At 47.7% G+C, this 20,039-nt stretch overlaps 21 non-coding genes across 21 annotated transcripts; all 21 read left to right on the top strand.

Annotated features, from left to right (window-relative positions):
* The first annotated feature begins 649 nt into the window (after positions 1 to 649).
* LOC127496379 (U6 spliceosomal RNA) lies at positions 650 to 756 on the top strand. The gene has a single exon (XR_007925343.1). It is a non-coding gene; the product is annotated as a U6 spliceosomal RNA (small nuclear RNA).
* Positions 757 to 1,600: 844 nt separating this feature from the next.
* LOC127496380 (U6 spliceosomal RNA) lies at positions 1,601 to 1,707 on the top strand. The gene has a single exon (XR_007925344.1). It is a non-coding gene; the product is annotated as a U6 spliceosomal RNA (small nuclear RNA).
* An 844-nt stretch (positions 1,708 to 2,551) lies between these two features.
* LOC127496381 (U6 spliceosomal RNA) lies at positions 2,552 to 2,658 on the top strand. Its single transcript, XR_007925345.1, has one exon. It is a non-coding gene; the product is annotated as a U6 spliceosomal RNA (small nuclear RNA).
* An 844-nt stretch (positions 2,659 to 3,502) lies between these two features.
* LOC127496382 (U6 spliceosomal RNA) lies at positions 3,503 to 3,609 on the top strand. Its single transcript, XR_007925346.1, has one exon. It is a non-coding gene; the product is annotated as a U6 spliceosomal RNA (small nuclear RNA).
* Positions 3,610 to 4,453: 844 nt separating this feature from the next.
* Positions 4,454 to 4,560, top strand: LOC127496383 (U6 spliceosomal RNA). Its single transcript, XR_007925347.1, has one exon. It is a non-coding gene; the product is annotated as a U6 spliceosomal RNA (small nuclear RNA).
* Positions 4,561 to 5,404: 844 nt separating this feature from the next.
* On the top strand, positions 5,405 to 5,511 carry LOC127496384 (U6 spliceosomal RNA). The gene has a single exon (XR_007925348.1). It is a non-coding gene; the product is annotated as a U6 spliceosomal RNA (small nuclear RNA).
* Positions 5,512 to 6,355: 844 nt separating this feature from the next.
* On the top strand, positions 6,356 to 6,462 carry LOC127496385 (U6 spliceosomal RNA). The gene has a single exon (XR_007925349.1). It is a non-coding gene; the product is annotated as a U6 spliceosomal RNA (small nuclear RNA).
* Positions 6,463 to 7,307: 845 nt separating this feature from the next.
* LOC127496386 (U6 spliceosomal RNA) lies at positions 7,308 to 7,414 on the top strand. The gene has a single exon (XR_007925350.1). It is a non-coding gene; the product is annotated as a U6 spliceosomal RNA (small nuclear RNA).
* Positions 7,415 to 8,258: 844 nt separating this feature from the next.
* On the top strand, positions 8,259 to 8,365 carry LOC127496334 (U6 spliceosomal RNA). The gene has a single exon (XR_007925301.1). It is a non-coding gene; the product is annotated as a U6 spliceosomal RNA (small nuclear RNA).
* Positions 8,366 to 9,209: 844 nt separating this feature from the next.
* On the top strand, positions 9,210 to 9,316 carry LOC127496335 (U6 spliceosomal RNA). Its single transcript, XR_007925302.1, has one exon. It is a non-coding gene; the product is annotated as a U6 spliceosomal RNA (small nuclear RNA).
* An 844-nt stretch (positions 9,317 to 10,160) lies between these two features.
* LOC127496336 (U6 spliceosomal RNA) lies at positions 10,161 to 10,267 on the top strand. The gene has a single exon (XR_007925303.1). It is a non-coding gene; the product is annotated as a U6 spliceosomal RNA (small nuclear RNA).
* An 844-nt stretch (positions 10,268 to 11,111) lies between these two features.
* LOC127496337 (U6 spliceosomal RNA) lies at positions 11,112 to 11,218 on the top strand. Its single transcript, XR_007925304.1, has one exon. It is a non-coding gene; the product is annotated as a U6 spliceosomal RNA (small nuclear RNA).
* Positions 11,219 to 12,062: 844 nt separating this feature from the next.
* Positions 12,063 to 12,169, top strand: LOC127496338 (U6 spliceosomal RNA). The gene has a single exon (XR_007925305.1). It is a non-coding gene; the product is annotated as a U6 spliceosomal RNA (small nuclear RNA).
* An 844-nt stretch (positions 12,170 to 13,013) lies between these two features.
* Positions 13,014 to 13,120, top strand: LOC127496339 (U6 spliceosomal RNA). Its single transcript, XR_007925306.1, has one exon. It is a non-coding gene; the product is annotated as a U6 spliceosomal RNA (small nuclear RNA).
* An 844-nt stretch (positions 13,121 to 13,964) lies between these two features.
* LOC127496340 (U6 spliceosomal RNA) lies at positions 13,965 to 14,071 on the top strand. Its single transcript, XR_007925307.1, has one exon. It is a non-coding gene; the product is annotated as a U6 spliceosomal RNA (small nuclear RNA).
* Positions 14,072 to 14,915: 844 nt separating this feature from the next.
* On the top strand, positions 14,916 to 15,022 carry LOC127496341 (U6 spliceosomal RNA). The gene has a single exon (XR_007925308.1). It is a non-coding gene; the product is annotated as a U6 spliceosomal RNA (small nuclear RNA).
* An 844-nt stretch (positions 15,023 to 15,866) lies between these two features.
* Positions 15,867 to 15,973, top strand: LOC127496342 (U6 spliceosomal RNA). The gene has a single exon (XR_007925309.1). It is a non-coding gene; the product is annotated as a U6 spliceosomal RNA (small nuclear RNA).
* An 844-nt stretch (positions 15,974 to 16,817) lies between these two features.
* Positions 16,818 to 16,924, top strand: LOC127496344 (U6 spliceosomal RNA). The gene has a single exon (XR_007925310.1). It is a non-coding gene; the product is annotated as a U6 spliceosomal RNA (small nuclear RNA).
* Positions 16,925 to 17,768: 844 nt separating this feature from the next.
* LOC127496345 (U6 spliceosomal RNA) lies at positions 17,769 to 17,875 on the top strand. Its single transcript, XR_007925311.1, has one exon. It is a non-coding gene; the product is annotated as a U6 spliceosomal RNA (small nuclear RNA).
* An 844-nt stretch (positions 17,876 to 18,719) lies between these two features.
* LOC127496346 (U6 spliceosomal RNA) lies at positions 18,720 to 18,826 on the top strand. The gene has a single exon (XR_007925312.1). It is a non-coding gene; the product is annotated as a U6 spliceosomal RNA (small nuclear RNA).
* An 844-nt stretch (positions 18,827 to 19,670) lies between these two features.
* On the top strand, positions 19,671 to 19,777 carry LOC127496347 (U6 spliceosomal RNA). Its single transcript, XR_007925313.1, has one exon. It is a non-coding gene; the product is annotated as a U6 spliceosomal RNA (small nuclear RNA).
* The last annotated feature ends 262 nt before the right edge of the window (positions 19,778 to 20,039 follow it).

The following is a 20,039-nucleotide window of genomic DNA, read 5'->3' on the forward strand; positions in this document are numbered from 1 at the left end:
ACACTTCCAAAGGCCATAGAAAATGAGTAAGGGGATCCAACCTCAAACTAACTTAGCACCCAGATACACCAGTACTTATAGGTATATGAAAGGTCAGTTGATGTCATTTATAAAGGTTCTGATAGGTTCACAGTACAAATAATTCTAGCAACGTCCAACACGATGTTCTGTTCTTTACGCAAACGTGGTTATTTAAAGGCAAAATGTTTGACACACTAAGTTCTCGTTCGCAAGCAGCTATCATAAGGGTGACGGGTGGCCAATTACACCGACAGAAAAGCACTTTTCGTTTTTCTGCCAACTCTTTTTATTTATTTATTTATTTTCCCGAAAACCTAGAGGCCACACCCCCTTCAGTGCCTGTACTCTGGTACCTTCGACAAGTGTGCCCGCCCCCTTCCTTCAGCGTATGCTCTCTTACATCATGCTGGATTTGGCCATATGTGAACCCGAAAGCTCTAAGATACCTTATCTCTGAAGACATTGAGCTGTTCCATCGATCAGTGTGTCCAGCCCTAGCACCGACGACCCAAAGCGCTCTGTAGTGCAAGGTTCTGCAGTGGCGAGATCGCTCGCTGGGCCCTACCACCTTGGTGAAAGCTCGCTGCTACCCGAGGTGTACATAGGCCTCGGGCGGGCCAGCAGGCTTGTGCTTGCTAAGGCAGCACATATACTAAAATTGGATCGATACAGAGAAGATTAGCATGGCCCCTGCGAAAGGATGACACGCAAATCCGTGAAGCGCTCCATATTGTTGCGGCTTTGATCAGCCCTGCTTCACTTTTAACGCTTGTACTCCGGTGCCCTCGACAAGTTTGTCCACCCGCTTCCTTCAGTAGATGCCATTAGGGATCACAGTTTTCCCCCATAAAGAGACCAATGAGCTCAGTCCAGGGGTCAAATCTGAGGTTCAGTCGGTTGACAGAGAGTTTCCCGAAGACAGAGTTCTCCACACTTCCAAAGGCCATAGAAAATGAGTAAGGGGATCCAACCTCAAACTAACTTAGCACCCAGAAACACCAGTACTTATAGGTATATGAAAGGTCAGTTGATGTCATTTATAAAGGTTCTGATAGGTTCACAGTACAAATAATTCTAGCAACGTCCAACACGATGTTCTGTTCTTTACGCAAACGTGGTTATTTAAAGGCAAAATGTTTGACACACTAAGTTCTCGTTCGCAAGCAGCTATCATAAGGGTGACGGGTGGCCAATTACACCGACAGAAAAGCACTTTTCGTTTTTCTGCCAACTCTTTTTATTTATTTATTTATTTTCCCGAAAACCTAGAGGCCACACCCCCTTCAGTGCCTGTACTCTGGTACCTTCGACAAGTGTGCCCGCCCCCTTCCTTCAGCGTATGCTCTCTTACATCATGCTGGATTTGGCCATATGTGAACCCGAAAGCTCTAAGATACCTTATCTCTGAAGACATTGAGCTGTTCCATCGATCAGTGTGTCCAGCCCTAGCACCGACGACCCAAAGCGCTCTGTAGTGCAAGGTTCTGCAGTGGCGAGATCGCTCGCTGGGCCCTACCACCTTGGTGAAAGCTCGCTGCTACCCGAGGTGTACATAGGCCTCGGGCGGGCCAGCAGGCTTGTGCTTGCTAAGGCAGCACATATACTAAAATTGGATCGATACAGAGAAGATTAGCATGGCCCCTGCGAAAGGATGACACGCAAATCCGTGAAGCGCTCCATATTGTTGCGGCTTTGATCAGCCCTGCTTCACTTTTAACGCTTGTACTCCGGTGCCCTCGACAAGTTTGTCCACCCGCTTCCTTCAGTAGATGCCATTAGGGATCACAGTTTTCCCCCATAAAGAGACCAATGAGCTCAGTCCAGGGGTCAAATCTGAGGTTCAGTCGGTTGACAGAGAGTTTCCCGAAGACAGAGTTCTCCACACTTCCAAAGGCCATAGAAAATGAGTAAGGGGATCCAACCTCAAACTAACTTAGCACCCAGATACACCAGTACTTATAGGTATATGAAAGGTCAGTTGATGTCATTTATAAAGGTTCTGATAGGTTCACAGTACAAATAATTCTAGCAACGTCCAACACGATGTTCTGTTCTTTACGCAAACGTGGTTATTTAAAGGCAAAATGTTTGACACACTAAGTTCTCGTTCGCAAGCAGCTATCATAAGGGTGACGGGTGGCCAATTACACCGACAGAAAAGCACTTTTCGTTTTTCTGCCAACTCTTTTTATTTATTTATTTATTTTCCCGAAAACCTAGAGGCCACACCCCCTTCAGTGCCTGTACTCTGGTACCTTCGACAAGTGTGCCCGCCCCCTTCCTTCAGCGTATGCTCTCTTACATCATGCTGGATTTGGCCATATGTGAACCCGAAAGCTCTAAGATACCTTATCTCTGAAGACATTGAGCTGTTCCATCGATCAGTGTGTCCAGCCCTAGCACCGACGACCCAAAGCGCTCTGTAGTGCAAGGTTCTGCAGTGGCGAGATCGCTCGCTGGGCCCTACCACCTTGGTGAAAGCTCGCTGCTACCCGAGGTGTACATAGGCCTCGGGCGGGCCAGCAGGCTTGTGCTTGCTAAGGCAGCACATATACTAAAATTGGATCGATACAGAGAAGATTAGCATGGCCCCTGCGAAAGGATGACACGCAAATCCGTGAAGCGCTCCATATTGTTGCGGCTTTGATCAGCCCTGCTTCACTTTTAACGCTTGTACTCCGGTGCCCTCGACAAGTTTGTCCACCCGCTTCCTTCAGTAGATGCCATTAGGGATCACAGTTTTCCCCCATAAAGAGACCAATGAGCTCAGTCCAGGGGTCAAATCTGAGGTTCAGTCGGTTGACAGAGAGTTTCCCGAAGACAGAGTTCTCCACACTTCCAAAGGCCATAGAAAATGAGTAAGGGGATCCAACCTCAAACTAACTTAGCACCCAGATACACCAGTACTTATAGGTATATGAAAGGTCAGTTGATGTCATTTATAAAGGTTCTGATAGGTTCACAGTACAAATAATTCTAGCAACGTCCAACACGATGTTCTGTTCTTTACGCAAACGTGGTTATTTAAAGGCAAAATGTTTGACACACTAAGTTCTCGTTCGCAAGCAGCTATCATAAGGGTGACGGGTGGCCAATTACACCGACAGAAAAGCACTTTTCGTTTTTCTGCCAACTCTTTTTATTTATTTATTTATTTTCCCGAAAACCTAGAGGCCACACCCCCTTCAGTGCCTGTACTCTGGTACCTTCGACAAGTGTGCCCGCCCCCTTCCTTCAGCGTATGCTCTCTTACATCATGCTGGATTTGGCCATATGTGAACCCGAAAGCTCTAAGATACCTTATCTCTGAAGACATTGAGCTGTTCCATCGATCAGTGTGTCCAGCCCTAGCACCGACGACCCAAAGCGCTCTGTAGTGCAAGGTTCTGCAGTGGCGAGATCGCTCGCTGGGCCCTACCACCTTGGTGAAAGCTCGCTGCTACCCGAGGTGTACATAGGCCTCGGGCGGGCCAGCAGGCTTGTGCTTGCTAAGGCAGCACATATACTAAAATTGGATCGATACAGAGAAGATTAGCATGGCCCCTGCGAAAGGATGACACGCAAATCCGTGAAGCGCTCCATATTGTTGCGGCTTTGATCAGCCCTGCTTCACTTTTAACGCTTGTACTCCGGTGCCCTCGACAAGTTTGTCCACCCGCTTCCTTCAGTAGATGCCATTAGGGATCACAGTTTTCCCCCATAAAGAGACCAATGAGCTCAGTCCAGGGGTCAAATCTGAGGTTCAGTCGGTTGACAGAGAGTTTCCCGAAGACAGAGTTCTCCACACTTCCAAAGGCCATAGAAAATGAGTAAGGGGATCCAACCTCAAACTAACTTAGCACCCAGATACACCAGTACTTATAGGTATATGAAAGGTCAGTTGATGTCATTTATAAAGGTTCTGATAGGTTCACAGTACAAATAATTCTAGCAACGTCCAACACGATGTTCTGTTCTTTACGCAAACGTGGTTATTTAAAGGCAAAATGTTTGACACACTAAGTTCTCGTTCGCAAGCAGCTATCATAAGGGTGACGGGTGGCCAATTACACCGACAGAAAAGCACTTTTCGTTTTTCTGCCAACTCTTTTTATTTATTTATTTATTTTCCCGAAAACCTAGAGGCCACACCCCCTTCAGTGCCTGTACTCTGGTACCTTCGACAAGTGTGCCCGCCCCCTTCCTTCAGCGTATGCTCTCTTACATCATGCTGGATTTGGCCATATGTGAACCCGAAAGCTCTAAGATACCTTATCTCTGAAGACATTGAGCTGTTCCATCGATCAGTGTGTCCAGCCCTAGCACCGACGACCCAAAGCGCTCTGTAGTGCAAGGTTCTGCAGTGGCGAGATCGCTCGCTGGGCCCTACCACCTTGGTGAAAGCTCGCTGCTACCCGAGGTGTACATAGGCCTCGGGCGGGCCAGCAGGCTTGTGCTTGCTAAGGCAGCACATATACTAAAATTGGATCGATACAGAGAAGATTAGCATGGCCCCTGCGAAAGGATGACACGCAAATCCGTGAAGCGCTCCATATTGTTGCGGCTTTGATCAGCCCTGCTTCACTTTTAACGCTTGTACTCCGGTGCCCTCGACAAGTTTGTCCACCCGCTTCCTTCAGTAGATGCCATTAGGGATCACAGTTTTCCCCCATAAAGAGACCAATGAGCTCAGTCCAGGGGTCAAATCTGAGGTTCAGTCGGTTGACAGAGAGTTTCCCGAAGACAGAGTTCTCCACACTTCCAAAGGCCATAGAAAATGAGTAAGGGGATCCAACCTCAAACTAACTTAGCACCCAGATACACCAGTACTTATAGGTATATGAAAGGTCAGTTGATGTCATTTATAAAGGTTCTGATAGGTTCACAGTACAAATAATTCTAGCAACGTCCAACACGATGTTCTGTTCTTTACGCAAACGTGGTTATTTAAAGGCAAAATGTTTGACACACTAAGTTCTCGTTCGCAAGCAGCTATCATAAGGGTGACGGGTGGCCAATTACACCGACAGAAAAGCACTTTTCGTTTTTCTGCCAACTCTTTTTATTTATTTATTTATTTTCCCGAAAACCTAGAGGCCACACCCCCTTCAGTGCCTGTACTCTGGTACCTTCGACAAGTGTGCCCGCCCCCTTCCTTCAGCGTATGCTCTCTTACATCATGCTGGATTTGGCCATATGTGAACCCGAAAGCTCTAAGATACCTTATCTCTGAAGACATTGAGCTGTTCCATCGATCAGTGTGTCCAGCCCTAGCACCGACGACCCAAAGCGCTCTGTAGTGCAAGGTTCTGCAGTGGCGAGATCGCTCGCTGGGCCCTACCACCTTGGTGAAAGCTCGCTGCTACCCGAGGTGTACATAGGCCTCGGGCGGGCCAGCAGGCTTGTGCTTGCTAAGGCAGCACATATACTAAAATTGGATCGATACAGAGAAGATTAGCATGGCCCCTGCGAAAGGATGACACGCAAATCCGTGAAGCGCTCCATATTGTTGCGGCTTTGATCAGCCCTGCTTCACTTTTAACGCTTGTACTCCGGTGCCCTCGACAAGTTTGTCCACCCGCTTCCTTCAGTAGATGCCATTAGGGATCACAGTTTTCCCCCATAAAGAGACCAATGAGCTCAGTCCAGGGGTCAAATCTGAGGTTCAGTCGGTTGACAGAGAGTTTCCCGAAGACAGAGTTCTCCACACTTCCAAAGGCCATAGAAAATGAGTAAGGGGATCCAACCTCAAACTAACTTAGCACCCAGATACACCAGTACTTATAGGTATATGAAAGGTCAGTTGATGTCATTTATAAAGGTTCTGATAGGTTCACAGTACAAATAATTCTAGCAACGTCCAACACGATGTTCTGTTCTTTACGCAAACGTGGTTATTTAAAGGCAAAATGTTTGACACACTAAGTTCTCGTTCGCAAGCAGCTATCATAAGGGTGACGGGTGGCCAATTACACCGACAGAAAAGCACTTTTCGTTTTTCTGCCAACTCTTTTTATTTATTTATTTATTTTCCCGAAAACCTAGAGGCCACACCCCCTTCAGTGCCTGTACTCTGGTACCTTCGACAAGTGTGCCCGCCCCCTTCCTTCAGCGTATGCTCTCTTACATCATGCTGGATTTGGCCATATGTGAACCCGAAAGCTCTAAGATACCTTATCTCTGAAGACATTGAGCTGTTCCATCGATCAGTGTGTCCAGCCCTAGCACCGACGACCCAAAGCGCTCTGTAGTGCAAGGTTCTGCAGTGGCGAGATCGCTCGCTGGGCCCTACCACCTTGGTGAAAGCTCGCTGCTACCCGAGGTGTACATAGGCCTCGGGCGGGCCAGCAGGCTTGTGCTTGCTAAGGCAGCACATATACTAAAATTGGATCGATACAGAGAAGATTAGCATGGCCCCTGCGAAAGGATGACACGCAAATCCGTGAAGCGCTCCATATTGTTGCGGCTTTGATCAGCCCTGCTTCACTTTTAACGCTTGTACTCCGGTGCCCTCGACAAGTTTGCCCAACCCGCTTCCTTCAGTAGATGCCATTAGGGATCACAGTTTTCCCCCATAAAGAGACCAATGAGCTCAGTCCAGGGGTCAAATCTGAGGTTCAGTCGGTTGACAGAGAGTTTCCCGAAGACAGAGTTCTCCACACTTCCAAAGGCCATAGAAAATGAGTAAGGGGATCCAACCTCAAACTAACTTAGCACCCAGATACACCAGTACTTATAGGTATATGAAAGGTCAGTTGATGTCATTTATAAAGGTTCTGATAGGTTCACAGTACAAATAATTCTAGCAACGTCCAACACGATGTTCTGTTCTTTACGCAAACGTGGTTATTTAAAGGCAAAATGTTTGACACACTAAGTTCTCGTTCGCAAGCAGCTATCATAAGGGTGACGGGTGGCCAATTACACCGACAGAAAAGCACTTTTCGTTTTTCTGCCAACTCTTTTTATTTATTTATTTATTTTCCCGAAAACCTAGAGGCCACACCCCCTTCAGTGCCTGTACTCTGGTACCTTCGACAAGTGTGCCCGCCCCCTTCCTTCAGCGTATGCTCTCTTACATCATGCTGGATTTGGCCATATGTGAACCCGAAAGCTCTAAGATACCTTATCTCTGAAGACATTGAGCTGTTCCATCGATCAGTGTGTCCAGCCCTAGCACCGACGACCCAAAGCGCTCTGTAGTGCAAGGTTCTGCAGTGGCGAGATCGCTCGCTGGGCCCTACCACCTTGGTGAAAGCTCGCTGCTACCCGAGGTGTACATAGGCCTCGGGCGGGCCAGCAGGCTTGTGCTTGCTAAGGCAGCACATATACTAAAATTGGATCGATACAGAGAAGATTAGCATGGCCCCTGCGAAAGGATGACACGCAAATCCGTGAAGCGCTCCATATTGTTGCGGCTTTGATCAGCCCTGCTTCACTTTTAACGCTTGTACTCCGGTGCCCTCGACAAGTTTGCCCACCCGCTTCCTTCAGTAGATGCCATTAGGGATCACAGTTTTCCCCCATAAAGAGACCAATGAGCTCAGTCCAGGGGTCAAATCTGAGGTTCAGTCGGTTGACAGAGAGTTTCCCGAAGACAGAGTTCTCCACACTTCCAAAGGCCATAGAAAATGAGTAAGGGGATCCAACCTCAAACTAACTTAGCACCCAGATACACCAGTACTTATAGGTATATGAAAGGTCAGTTGATGTCATTTATAAAGGTTCTGATAGGTTCACAGTACAAATAATTCTAGCAACGTCCAACACGATGTTCTGTTCTTTACGCAAACGTGGTTATTTAAAGGCAAAATGTTTGACACACTAAGTTCTCGTTCGCAAGCAGCTATCATAAGGGTGACGGGTGGCCAATTACACCGACAGAAAAGCACTTTTCGTTTTTCTGCCAACTCTTTTTATTTATTTATTTATTTTCCCGAAAACCTAGAGGCCACACCCCCTTCAGTGCCTGTACTCTGGTACCTTCGACAAGTGTGCCCGCCCCCTTCCTTCAGCGTATGCTCTCTTACATCATGCTGGATTTGGCCATATGTGAACCCGAAAGCTCTAAGATACCTTATCTCTGAAGACATTGAGCTGTTCCATCGATCAGTGTGTCCAGCCCTAGCACCGACGACCCAAAGCGCTCTGTAGTGCAAGGTTCTGCAGTGGCGAGATCGCTCGCTGGGCCCTACCACCTTGGTGAAAGCTCGCTGCTACCCGAGGTGTACATAGGCCTCGGGCGGGCCAGCAGGCTTGTGCTTGCTAAGGCAGCACATATACTAAAATTGGATCGATACAGAGAAGATTAGCATGGCCCCTGCGAAAGGATGACACGCAAATCCGTGAAGCGCTCCATATTGTTGCGGCTTTGATCAGCCCTGCTTCACTTTTAACGCTTGTACTCCGGTGCCCTCGACAAGTTTGCCCACCCGCTTCCTTCAGTAGATGCCATTAGGGATCACAGTTTTCCCCCATAAAGAGACCAATGAGCTCAGTCCAGGGGTCAAATCTGAGGTTCAGTCGGTTGACAGAGAGTTTCCCGAAGACAGAGTTCTCCACACTTCCAAAGGCCATAGAAAATGAGTAAGGGGATCCAACCTCAAACTAACTTAGCACCCAGATACACCAGTACTTATAGGTATATGAAAGGTCAGTTGATGTCATTTATAAAGGTTCTGATAGGTTCACAGTACAAATAATTCTAGCAACGTCCAACACGATGTTCTGTTCTTTACGCAAACGTGGTTATTTAAAGGCAAAATGTTTGACACACTAAGTTCTCGTTCGCAAGCAGCTATCATAAGGGTGACGGGTGGCCAATTACACCGACAGAAAAGCACTTTTCGTTTTTCTGCCAACTCTTTTTATTTATTTATTTATTTTCCCGAAAACCTAGAGGCCACACCCCCTTCAGTGCCTGTACTCTGGTACCTTCGACAAGTGTGCCCGCCCCCTTCCTTCAGCGTATGCTCTCTTACATCATGCTGGATTTGGCCATATGTGAACCCGAAAGCTCTAAGATACCTTATCTCTGAAGACATTGAGCTGTTCCATCGATCAGTGTGTCCAGCCCTAGCACCGACGACCCAAAGCGCTCTGTAGTGCAAGGTTCTGCAGTGGCGAGATCGCTCGCTGGGCCCTACCACCTTGGTGAAAGCTCGCTGCTACCCGAGGTGTACATAGGCCTCGGGCGGGCCAGCAGGCTTGTGCTTGCTAAGGCAGCACATATACTAAAATTGGATCGATACAGAGAAGATTAGCATGGCCCCTGCGAAAGGATGACACGCAAATCCGTGAAGCGCTCCATATTGTTGCGGCTTTGATCAGCCCTGCTTCACTTTTAACGCTTGTACTCCGGTGCCCTCGACAAGTTTGTCCACCCGCTTCCTTCAGTAGATGCCATTAGGGATCACAGTTTTCCCCCATAAAGAGACCAATGAGCTCAGTCCAGGGGTCAAATCTGAGGTTCAGTCGGTTGACAGAGAGTTTCCCGAAGACAGAGTTCTCCACACTTCCAAAGGCCATAGAAAATGAGTAAGGGGATCCAACCTCAAACTAACTTAGCACCCAGATACACCAGTACTTATAGGTATATGAAAGGTCAGTTGATGTCATTTATAAAGGTTCTGATAGGTTCACAGTACAAATAATTCTAGCAACGTCCAACACGATGTTCTGTTCTTTACGCAAACGTGGTTATTTAAAGGCAAAATGTTTGACACACTAAGTTCTCGTTCGCAAGCAGCTATCATAAGGGTGACGGGTGGCCAATTACACCGACAGAAAAGCACTTTTCGTTTTTCTGCCAACTCTTTTTATTTATTTATTTATTTTCCCGAAAACCTAGAGGCCACACCCCCTTCAGTGCCTGTACTCTGGTACCTTCGACAAGTGTGCCCGCCCCCTTCCTTCAGCGTATGCTCTCTTACATCATGCTGGATTTGGCCATATGTGAACCCGAAAGCTCTAAGATACCTTATCTCTGAAGACATTGAGCTGTTCCATCGATCAGTGTGTCCAGCCCTAGCACCGACGACCCAAAGCGCTCTGTAGTGCAAGGTTCTGCAGTGGCGAGATCGCTCGCTGGGCCCTACCACCTTGGTGAAAGCTCGCTGCTACCCGAGGTGTACATAGGCCTCGGGCGGGCCAGCAGGCTTGTGCTTGCTAAGGCAGCACATATACTAAAATTGGATCGATACAGAGAAGATTAGCATGGCCCCTGCGAAAGGATGACACGCAAATCCGTGAAGCGCTCCATATTGTTGCGGCTTTGATCAGCCCTGCTTCACTTTTAACGCTTGTACTCCGGTGCCCTCGACAAGTTTGTCCACCCGCTTCCTTCAGTAGATGCCATTAGGGATCACAGTTTTCCCCCATAAAGAGACCAATGAGCTCAGTCCAGGGGTCAAATCTGAGGTTCAGTCGGTTGACAGAGAGTTTCCCGAAGACAGAGTTCTCCACACTTCCAAAGGCCATAGAAAATGAGTAAGGGGATCCAACCTCAAACTAACTTAGCACCCAGATACACCAGTACTTATAGGTATATGAAAGGTCAGTTGATGTCATTTATAAAGGTTCTGATAGGTTCACAGTACAAATAATTCTAGCAACGTCCAACACGATGTTCTGTTCTTTACGCAAACGTGGTTATTTAAAGGCAAAATGTTTGACACACTAAGTTCTCGTTCGCAAGCAGCTATCATAAGGGTGACGGGTGGCCAATTACACCGACAGAAAAGCACTTTTCGTTTTTCTGCCAACTCTTTTTATTTATTTATTTATTTTCCCGAAAACCTAGAGGCCACACCCCCTTCAGTGCCTGTACTCTGGTACCTTCGACAAGTGTGCCCGCCCCCTTCCTTCAGCGTATGCTCTCTTACATCATGCTGGATTTGGCCATATGTGAACCCGAAAGCTCTAAGATACCTTATCTCTGAAGACATTGAGCTGTTCCATCGATCAGTGTGTCCAGCCCTAGCACCGACGACCCAAAGCGCTCTGTAGTGCAAGGTTCTGCAGTGGCGAGATCGCTCGCTGGGCCCTACCACCTTGGTGAAAGCTCGCTGCTACCCGAGGTGTACATAGGCCTCGGGCGGGCCAGCAGGCTTGTGCTTGCTAAGGCAGCACATATACTAAAATTGGATCGATACAGAGAAGATTAGCATGGCCCCTGCGAAAGGATGACACGCAAATCCGTGAAGCGCTCCATATTGTTGCGGCTTTGATCAGCCCTGCTTCACTTTTAACGCTTGTACTCCGGTGCCCTCGACAAGTTTGTCCACCCGCTTCCTTCAGTAGATGCCATTAGGGATCACAGTTTTCCCCCATAAAGAGACCAATGAGCTCAGTCCAGGGGTCAAATCTGAGGTTCAGTCGGTTGACAGAGAGTTTCCCGAAGACAGAGTTCTCCACACTTCCAAAGGCCATAGAAAATGAGTAAGGGGATCCAACCTCAAACTAACTTAGCACCCAGATACACCAGTACTTATAGGTATATGAAAGGTCAGTTGATGTCATTTATAAAGGTTCTGATAGGTTCACAGTACAAATAATTCTAGCAACGTCCAACACGATGTTCTGTTCTTTACGCAAACGTGGTTATTTAAAGGCAAAATGTTTGACACACTAAGTTCTCGTTCGCAAGCAGCTATCATAAGGGTGACGGGTGGCCAATTACACCGACAGAAAAGCACTTTTCGTTTTTCTGCCAACTCTTTTTATTTATTTATTTATTTTCCCGAAAACCTAGAGGCCACACCCCCTTCAGTGCCTGTACTCTGGTACCTTCGACAAGTGTGCCCGCCCCCTTCCTTCAGCGTATGCTCTCTTACATCATGCTGGATTTGGCCATATGTGAACCCGAAAGCTCTAAGATACCTTATCTCTGAAGACATTGAGCTGTTCCATCGATCAGTGTGTCCAGCCCTAGCACCGACGACCCAAAGCGCTCTGTAGTGCAAGGTTCTGCAGTGGCGAGATCGCTCGCTGGGCCCTACCACCTTGGTGAAAGCTCGCTGCTACCCGAGGTGTACATAGGCCTCGGGCGGGCCAGCAGGCTTGTGCTTGCTAAGGCAGCACATATACTAAAATTGGATCGATACAGAGAAGATTAGCATGGCCCCTGCGAAAGGATGACACGCAAATCCGTGAAGCGCTCCATATTGTTGCGGCTTTGATCAGCCCTGCTTCACTTTTAACGCTTGTACTCCGGTGCCCTCGACAAGTTTGTCCACCCGCTTCCTTCAGTAGATGCCATTAGGGATCACAGTTTTCCCCCATAAAGAGACCAATGAGCTCAGTCCAGGGGTCAAATCTGAGGTTCAGTCGGTTGACAGAGAGTTTCCCGAAGACAGAGTTCTCCACACTTCCAAAGGCCATAGAAAATGAGTAAGGGGATCCAACCTCAAACTAACTTAGCACCCAGATACACCAGTACTTATAGGTATATGAAAGGTCAGTTGATGTCATTTATAAAGGTTCTGATAGGTTCACAGTACAAATAATTCTAGCAACGTCCAACACGATGTTCTGTTCTTTACGCAAACGTGGTTATTTAAAGGCAAAATGTTTGACACACTAAGTTCTCGTTCGCAAGCAGCTATCATAAGGGTGACGGGTGGCCAATTACACCGACAGAAAAGCACTTTTCGTTTTTCTGCCAACTCTTTTTATTTATTTATTTATTTTCCCGAAAACCTAGAGGCCACACCCCCTTCAGTGCCTGTACTCTGGTACCTTCGACAAGTGTGCCCGCCCCCTTCCTTCAGCGTATGCTCTCTTACATCATGCTGGATTTGGCCATATGTGAACCCGAAAGCTCTAAGATACCTTATCTCTGAAGACATTGAGCTGTTCCATCGATCAGTGTGTCCAGCCCTAGCACCGACGACCCAAAGCGCTCTGTAGTGCAAGGTTCTGCAGTGGCGAGATCGCTCGCTGGGCCCTACCACCTTGGTGAAAGCTCGCTGCTACCCGAGGTGTACATAGGCCTCGGGCGGGCCAGCAGGCTTGTGCTTGCTAAGGCAGCACATATACTAAAATTGGATCGATACAGAGAAGATTAGCATGGCCCCTGCGAAAGGATGACACGCAAATCCGTGAAGCGCTCCATATTGTTGCGGCTTTGATCAGCCCTGCTTCACTTTTAACGCTTGTACTCCGGTGCCCTCGACAAGTTTGTCCACCCGCTTCCTTCAGTAGATGCCATTAGGGATCACAGTTTTCCCCCATAAAGAGACCAATGAGCTCAGTCCAGGGGTCAAATCTGAGGTTCAGTCGGTTGACAGAGAGTTTCCCGAAGACAGAGTTCTCCACACTTCCAAAGGCCATAGAAAATGAGTAAGGGGATCCAACCTCAAACTAACTTAGCACCCAGAAACACCAGTACTTATAGGTATATGAAAGGTCAGTTGATGTCATTTATAAAGGTTCTGATAGGTTCACAGTACAAATAATTCTAGCAACGTCCAACACGATGTTCTGTTCTTTACGCAAACGTGGTTATTTAAAGGCAAAATGTTTGACACACTAAGTTCTCGTTCGCAAGCAGCTATCATAAGGGTGACGGGTGGCCAATTACACCGACAGAAAAGCACTTTTCGTTTTTCTGCCAACTCTTTTTATTTATTTATTTATTTTCCCGAAAACCTAGAGGCCACACCCCCTTCAGTGCCTGTACTCTGGTACCTTCGACAAGTGTGCCCGCCCCCTTCCTTCAGCGTATGCTCTCTTACATCATGCTGGATTTGGCCATATGTGAACCCGAAAGCTCTAAGATACCTTATCTCTGAAGACATTGAGCTGTTCCATCGATCAGTGTGTCCAGCCCTAGCACCGACGACCCAAAGCGCTCTGTAGTGCAAGGTTCTGCAGTGGCGAGATCGCTCGCTGGGCCCTACCACCTTGGTGAAAGCTCGCTGCTACCCGAGGTGTACATAGGCCTCGGGCGGGCCAGCAGGCTTGTGCTTGCTAAGGCAGCACATATACTAAAATTGGATCGATACAGAGAAGATTAGCATGGCCCCTGCGAAAGGATGACACGCAAATCCGTGAAGCGCTCCATATTGTTGCGGCTTTGATCAGCCCTGCTTCACTTTTAACGCTTGTACTCCGGTGCCCTCGACAAGTTTGTCCACCCGCTTCCTTCAGTAGATGCCATTAGGGATCACAGTTTTCCCCCATAAAGAGACCAATGAGCTCAGTCCAGGGGTCAAATCTGAGGTTCAGTCGGTTGACAGAGAGTTTCCCGAAGACAGAGTTCTCCACACTTCCAAAGGCCATAGAAAATGAGTAAGGGGATCCAACCTCAAACTAACTTAGCACCCAGATACACCAGTACTTATAGGTATATGAAAGGTCAGTTGATGTCATTTATAAAGGTTCTGATAGGTTCACAGTACAAATAATTCTAGCAACGTCCAACACGATGTTCTGTTCTTTACGCAAACGTGGTTATTTAAAGGCAAAATGTTTGACACACTAAGTTCTCGTTCGCAAGCAGCTATCATAAGGGTGACGGGTGGCCAATTACACCGACAGAAAAGCACTTTTCGTTTTTCTGCCAACTCTTTTTATTTATTTATTTATTTTCCCGAAAACCTAGAGGCCACACCCCCTTCAGTGCCTGTACTCTGGTACCTTCGACAAGTGTGCCCGCCCCCTTCCTTCAGCGTATGCTCTCTTACATCATGCTGGATTTGGCCATATGTGAACCCGAAAGCTCTAAGATACCTTATCTCTGAAGACATTGAGCTGTTCCATCGATCAGTGTGTCCAGCCCTAGCACCGACGACCCAAAGCGCTCTGTAGTGCAAGGTTCTGCAGTGGCGAGATCGCTCGCTGGGCCCTACCACCTTGGTGAAAGCTCGCTGCTACCCGAGGTGTACATAGGCCTCGGGCGGGCCAGCAGGCTTGTGCTTGCTAAGGCAGCACATATACTAAAATTGGATCGATACAGAGAAGATTAGCATGGCCCCTGCGAAAGGATGACACGCAAATCCGTGAAGCGCTCCATATTGTTGCGGCTTTGATCAGCCCTGCTTCACTTTTAACGCTTGTACTCCGGTGCCCTCGACAAGTTTGTCCACCCGCTTCCTTCAGTAGATGCCATTAGGGATCACAGTTTTCCCCCATAAAGAGACCAATGAGCTCAGTCCAGGGGTCAAATCTGAGGTTCAGTCGGTTGACAGAGAGTTTCCCGAAGACAGAGTTCTCCACACTTCCAAAGGCCATAGAAAATGAGTAAGGGGATCCAACCTCAAACTAACTTAGCACCCAGATACACCAGTACTTATAGGTATATGAAAGGTCAGTTGATGTCATTTATAAAGGTTCTGATAGGTTCACAGTACAAATAATTCTAGCAACGTCCAACACGATGTTCTGTTCTTTACGCAAACGTGGTTATTTAAAGGCAAAATGTTTGACACACTAAGTTCTCGTTCGCAAGCAGCTATCATAAGGGTGACGGGTGGCCAATTACACCGACAGAAAAGCACTTTTCGTTTTTCTGCCAACTCTTTTTATTTATTTATTTATTTTCCCGAAAACCTAGAGGCCACACCCCCTTCAGTGCCTGTACTCTGGTACCTTCGACAAGTGTGCCCGCCCCCTTCCTTCAGCGTATGCTCTCTTACATCATGCTGGATTTGGCCATATGTGAACCCGAAAGCTCTAAGATACCTTATCTCTGAAGACATTGAGCTGTTCCATCGATCAGTGTGTCCAGCCCTAGCACCGACGACCCAAAGCGCTCTGTAGTGCAAGGTTCTGCAGTGGCGAGATCGCTCGCTGGGCCCTACCACCTTGGTGAAAGCTCGCTGCTACCCGAGGTGTACATAGGCCTCGGGCGGGCCAGCAGGCTTGTGCTTGCTAAGGCAGCACATATACTAAAATTGGATCGATACAGAGAAGATTAGCATGGCCCCTGCGAAAGGATGACACGCAAATCCGTGAAGCGCTCCATATTGTTGCGGCTTTGATCAGCCCTGCTTCACTTTTAACGCTTGTACTCCGGTGCCCTCGACAAGTTTGTCCACCCGCTTCCTTCAGTAGATGCCATTAGGGATCACAGTTTTCCCCCATAAAGAGACCAATGAGCTCAGTCCAGGGGTCAAATCTGAGGTTCAGTCGGTTGACAGAGAGTTTCCCGAAGACAGAGTTCTCCACACTTCCAAAGGCCATAGAAAATGAGTAAGGGGATCCAACCTCAAACTAACTTAGCACCCAGAAACACCAGTACTTATAGGTATATGAAAGGTCAGTTGATGTCATTTATAAAGGTTCTGATAGGTTCACAGTACAAATAATTCTAGCAACGTCCAACACGATGTTCTGTTCTTTACGCAAACGTGGTTATTTAAAGGCAAAATGTTTGACACACTAAGTTCTCGTTCGCAAGCAGCTATCATAAGGGTGACGGGTGGCCAATTACACCGACAGAAAAGCACTTTTCGTTTTTCTGCCAACTCTTTTTATTTATTTATTTATTTTCCCGAAAACCTAGAGGCCACACCCCCTTCAGTGCCTGTACTCTGGTACCTTCGACAAGTGTGCCCGCCCCCTTCCTTCAGCGTATGCTCTCTTACATCATGCTGGATTTGGCCATATGTGAACCCGAAAGCTCTAAGATACCTTATCTCTGAAGACATTGAGCTGTTCCATCGATCAGTGTGTCCAGCCCTAGCACCGACGACCCAAAGCGCTCTGTAGTGCAAGGTTCTGCAGTGGCGAGATCGCTCGCTGGGCCCTACCACCTTGGTGAAAGCTCGCTGCTACCCGAGGTGTACATAGGCCTCGGGCGGGCCAGCAGGCTTGTGCTTGCTAAGGCAGCACATATACTAAAATTGGATCGATACAGAGAAGATTAGCATGGCCCCTGCGAAAGGATGACACGCAAATCCGTGAAGCGCTCCATATTGTTGCGGCTTTGATCAGCCCTGCTTCACTTTTAACGCTTGTACTCCGGTGCCCTCGACAAGTTTGTCCACCCGCTTCCTTCAGTAGATGCCATTAGGGATCACAGTTTTCCCCCATAAAGAGACCAATGAGCTCAGTCCAGGGGTCAAATCTGAGGTTCAGTCGGTTGACAGAGAGTTTCCCGAAGACAGAGTTCTCCACACTTCCAAAGGCCATAGAAAATGAGTAAGGGGATCCAACCTCAAACTAACTTAGCACCCAGAAACACCAGTACTTATAGGTATATGAAAGGTCAGTTGATGTCATTTATAAAGGTTCTGATAGGTTCACAGTACAAATAATTCTAGCAACGTCCAACACGATGTTCTGTTCTTTACGCAAACGTGGTTATTTAAAGGCAAAATGTTTGACACACTAAGTTCTCGTTCGCAAGCAGCTATCATAAGGGTGACGGGTGGCCAATTACACCGACAGAAAAGCACTTTTCGTTTTTCTGCCAACTCTTTTTATTTATTTATTTATTTTCCCGAAAACCTAGAGGCCACACCCCCTTCAGTGCCTGTACTCTGGTACCTTCGACAAGTGTGCCCGCCCCCTTCCTTCAGCGTATGCTCTCTTACATCATGCTGGATTTGGCCATATGTGAACCCGAAAGCTCTAAGATACCTTATCTCTGAAGACATTGAGCTGTTCCATCGATCAGTGTGTCCAGCCCTAGCACCGACGACCCAAAGCGCTCTGTAGTGCAAGGTTCTGCAGTGGCGAGATCGCTCGCTGGGCCCTACCACCTTGGTGAAAGCTCGCTGCTACCCGAGGTGTACATAGGCCTCGGGCGGGCCAGCAGGCTTGTGCTTGCTAAGGCAGCACATATACTAAAATTGGATCGATACAGAGAAGATTAGCATGGCCCCTGCGAAAGGATGACACGCAAATCCGTGAAGCGCTCCATATTGTTGCGGCTTTGATCAGCCCTGCTTCACTTTTAACGCTTGTACTCCGGTGCCCTCGACAAGTTTGTCCACCCGCTTCCTTCAGTAGATGCCATTAGGGATCACAGTTTTCCCCCATAAAGAGACCAATGAGCTCAGTCCAGGGGTCAAATCTGAGGTTCAGTCGGTTGACAGAGAGTTTCCCGAAGACAGAGTTCTCCACACTTCCAAAGGCCATAGAAAATGAGTAAGGGGATCCAACCTCAAACTAACTTAGCACCCAGATACACCAGTACTTATAGGTATATGAAAGGTCAGTTGATGTCATTTATAAAGGTTCTGATAGGTTCACAGTACAAATAATTCTAGCAACGTCCAACACGATGTTCTGTTCTTTACGCAAACGTGGTTATTTAAAGGCAAAATGTTTGACACACTAAGTTCTCGTTCGCAAGCAGCTATCATAAGGGTGACGGGTGGCCAATTACACCGACAGAAAAGCACTTTTCGTTTTTCTGCCAACTCTTTTTATTTATTTATTTATTTTCCCGAAAACCTAGAGGCCACACCCCCTTCAGTGCCTGTACTCTGGTACCTTCGACAAGTGTGCCCGCCCCCTTCCTTCAGCGTATGCTCTCTTACATCATGCTGGATTTGGCCATATGTGAACCCGAAAGCTCTAAGATACCTTATCTCTGAAGACATTGAGCTGTTCCATCGATCAGTGTGTCCAGCCCTAGCACCGACGACCCAAAGCGCTCTGTAGTGCAAGGTTCTGCAGTGGCGAGATCGCTCGCTGGGCCCTACCACCTTGGTGAAAGCTCGCTGCTACCCGAGGTGTACATAGGCCTCGGGCGGGCCAGCAGGCTTGTGCTTGCTAAGGCAGCACATATACTAAAATTGGATCGATACAGAGAAGATTAGCATGGCCCCTGCGAAAGGATGACACGCAAATCCGTGAAGCGCTCCATATTGTTGCGGCTTTGATCAGCCCTGCTTCACTTTTAACGCTTGTACTCCGGTGCCCTCGACAAGTTTGTCCACCCGCTTCCTTCAGTAGATGCCATTAGGGATCACAGTTTTCCCCCATAAAGAGACCAATGAGCTCAGTCCAGGGGTCAAATCTGAGGTTCAGTCGGTTGACAGAGAGTTTCCCGAAGACAGAGTTCTCCACACTTCCAAAGGCCATAGAAAATGAGTAAGGGGATCCAACCTCAAACTAACTTAGCACCCAGATACACCAGTACTTATAGGTATATGAAAGGTCAGTTGATGTCATTTATAAAGGTTCTGATAGGTTCACAGTACAAATAATTCTAGCAACGTCCAACACGATGTTCTGTTCTTTACGCAAACGTGGTTATTTAAAGGCAAAATGTTTGACACACTAAGTTCTCGTTCGCAAGCAGCTATCATAAGGGTGACGGGTGGCCAATTACACCGACAGAAAAGCACTTTTCGTTTTTCTGCCAACTCTTTTTATTTATTTATTTATTTTCCCGAAAACCTAGAGGCCACACCCCCTTCAGTGCCTGTACTCTGGTACCTTCGACAAGTGTGCCCGCCCCCTTCCTTCAGCGTATGCTCTCTTACATCATGCTGGATTTGGCCATATGTGAACCCGAAAGCTCTAAGATACCTTATCTCTGAAGACATTGAGCTGTTCCATCGATCAGTGTGTCCAGCCCTAGCACCGACGACCCAAAGCGCTCTGTAGTGCAAGGTTCTGCAGTGGCGAGATCGCTCGCTGGGCCCTACCACCTTGGTGAAAGCTCGCTGCTACCCGAGGTGTACATAGGCCTCGGGCGGGCCAGCAGGCTTGTGCTTGCTAAGGCAGCACATATACTAAAATTGGATCGATACAGAGAAGATTAGCATGGCCCCTGCGAAAGGATGACACGCAAATCCGTGAAGCGCTCCATATTGTTGCGGCTTTGATCAGCCCTGCTTCACTTTTAACGCTTGTACTCCGGTGCCCTCGACAAGTTTGTCCACCCGCTTCCTTCAGTAGATGCCATTAGGGATCACAGTTTTCCCCCATAAAGAGACCAATGAGCTCAGTCCAGGGGTCAAATCTGAGGTTCAGTCGGTTGACAGAGAGTTTCCCGAAGACAGAGTTCTCCACACTTCCAAAGGCCATAGAAAATGAGTAAGGGGATCCAACCTCAAACTAACTTAGCACCCAGATAC

The sequence above is a fragment of the Ctenopharyngodon idella genome, chromosome 15, assembly GCF_019924925.1.
Source record: "Ctenopharyngodon idella isolate HZGC_01 chromosome 15, HZGC01, whole genome shotgun sequence".
NCBI lineage: Eukaryota > Metazoa > Chordata > Actinopteri > Cypriniformes > Xenocyprididae > Ctenopharyngodon > Ctenopharyngodon idella.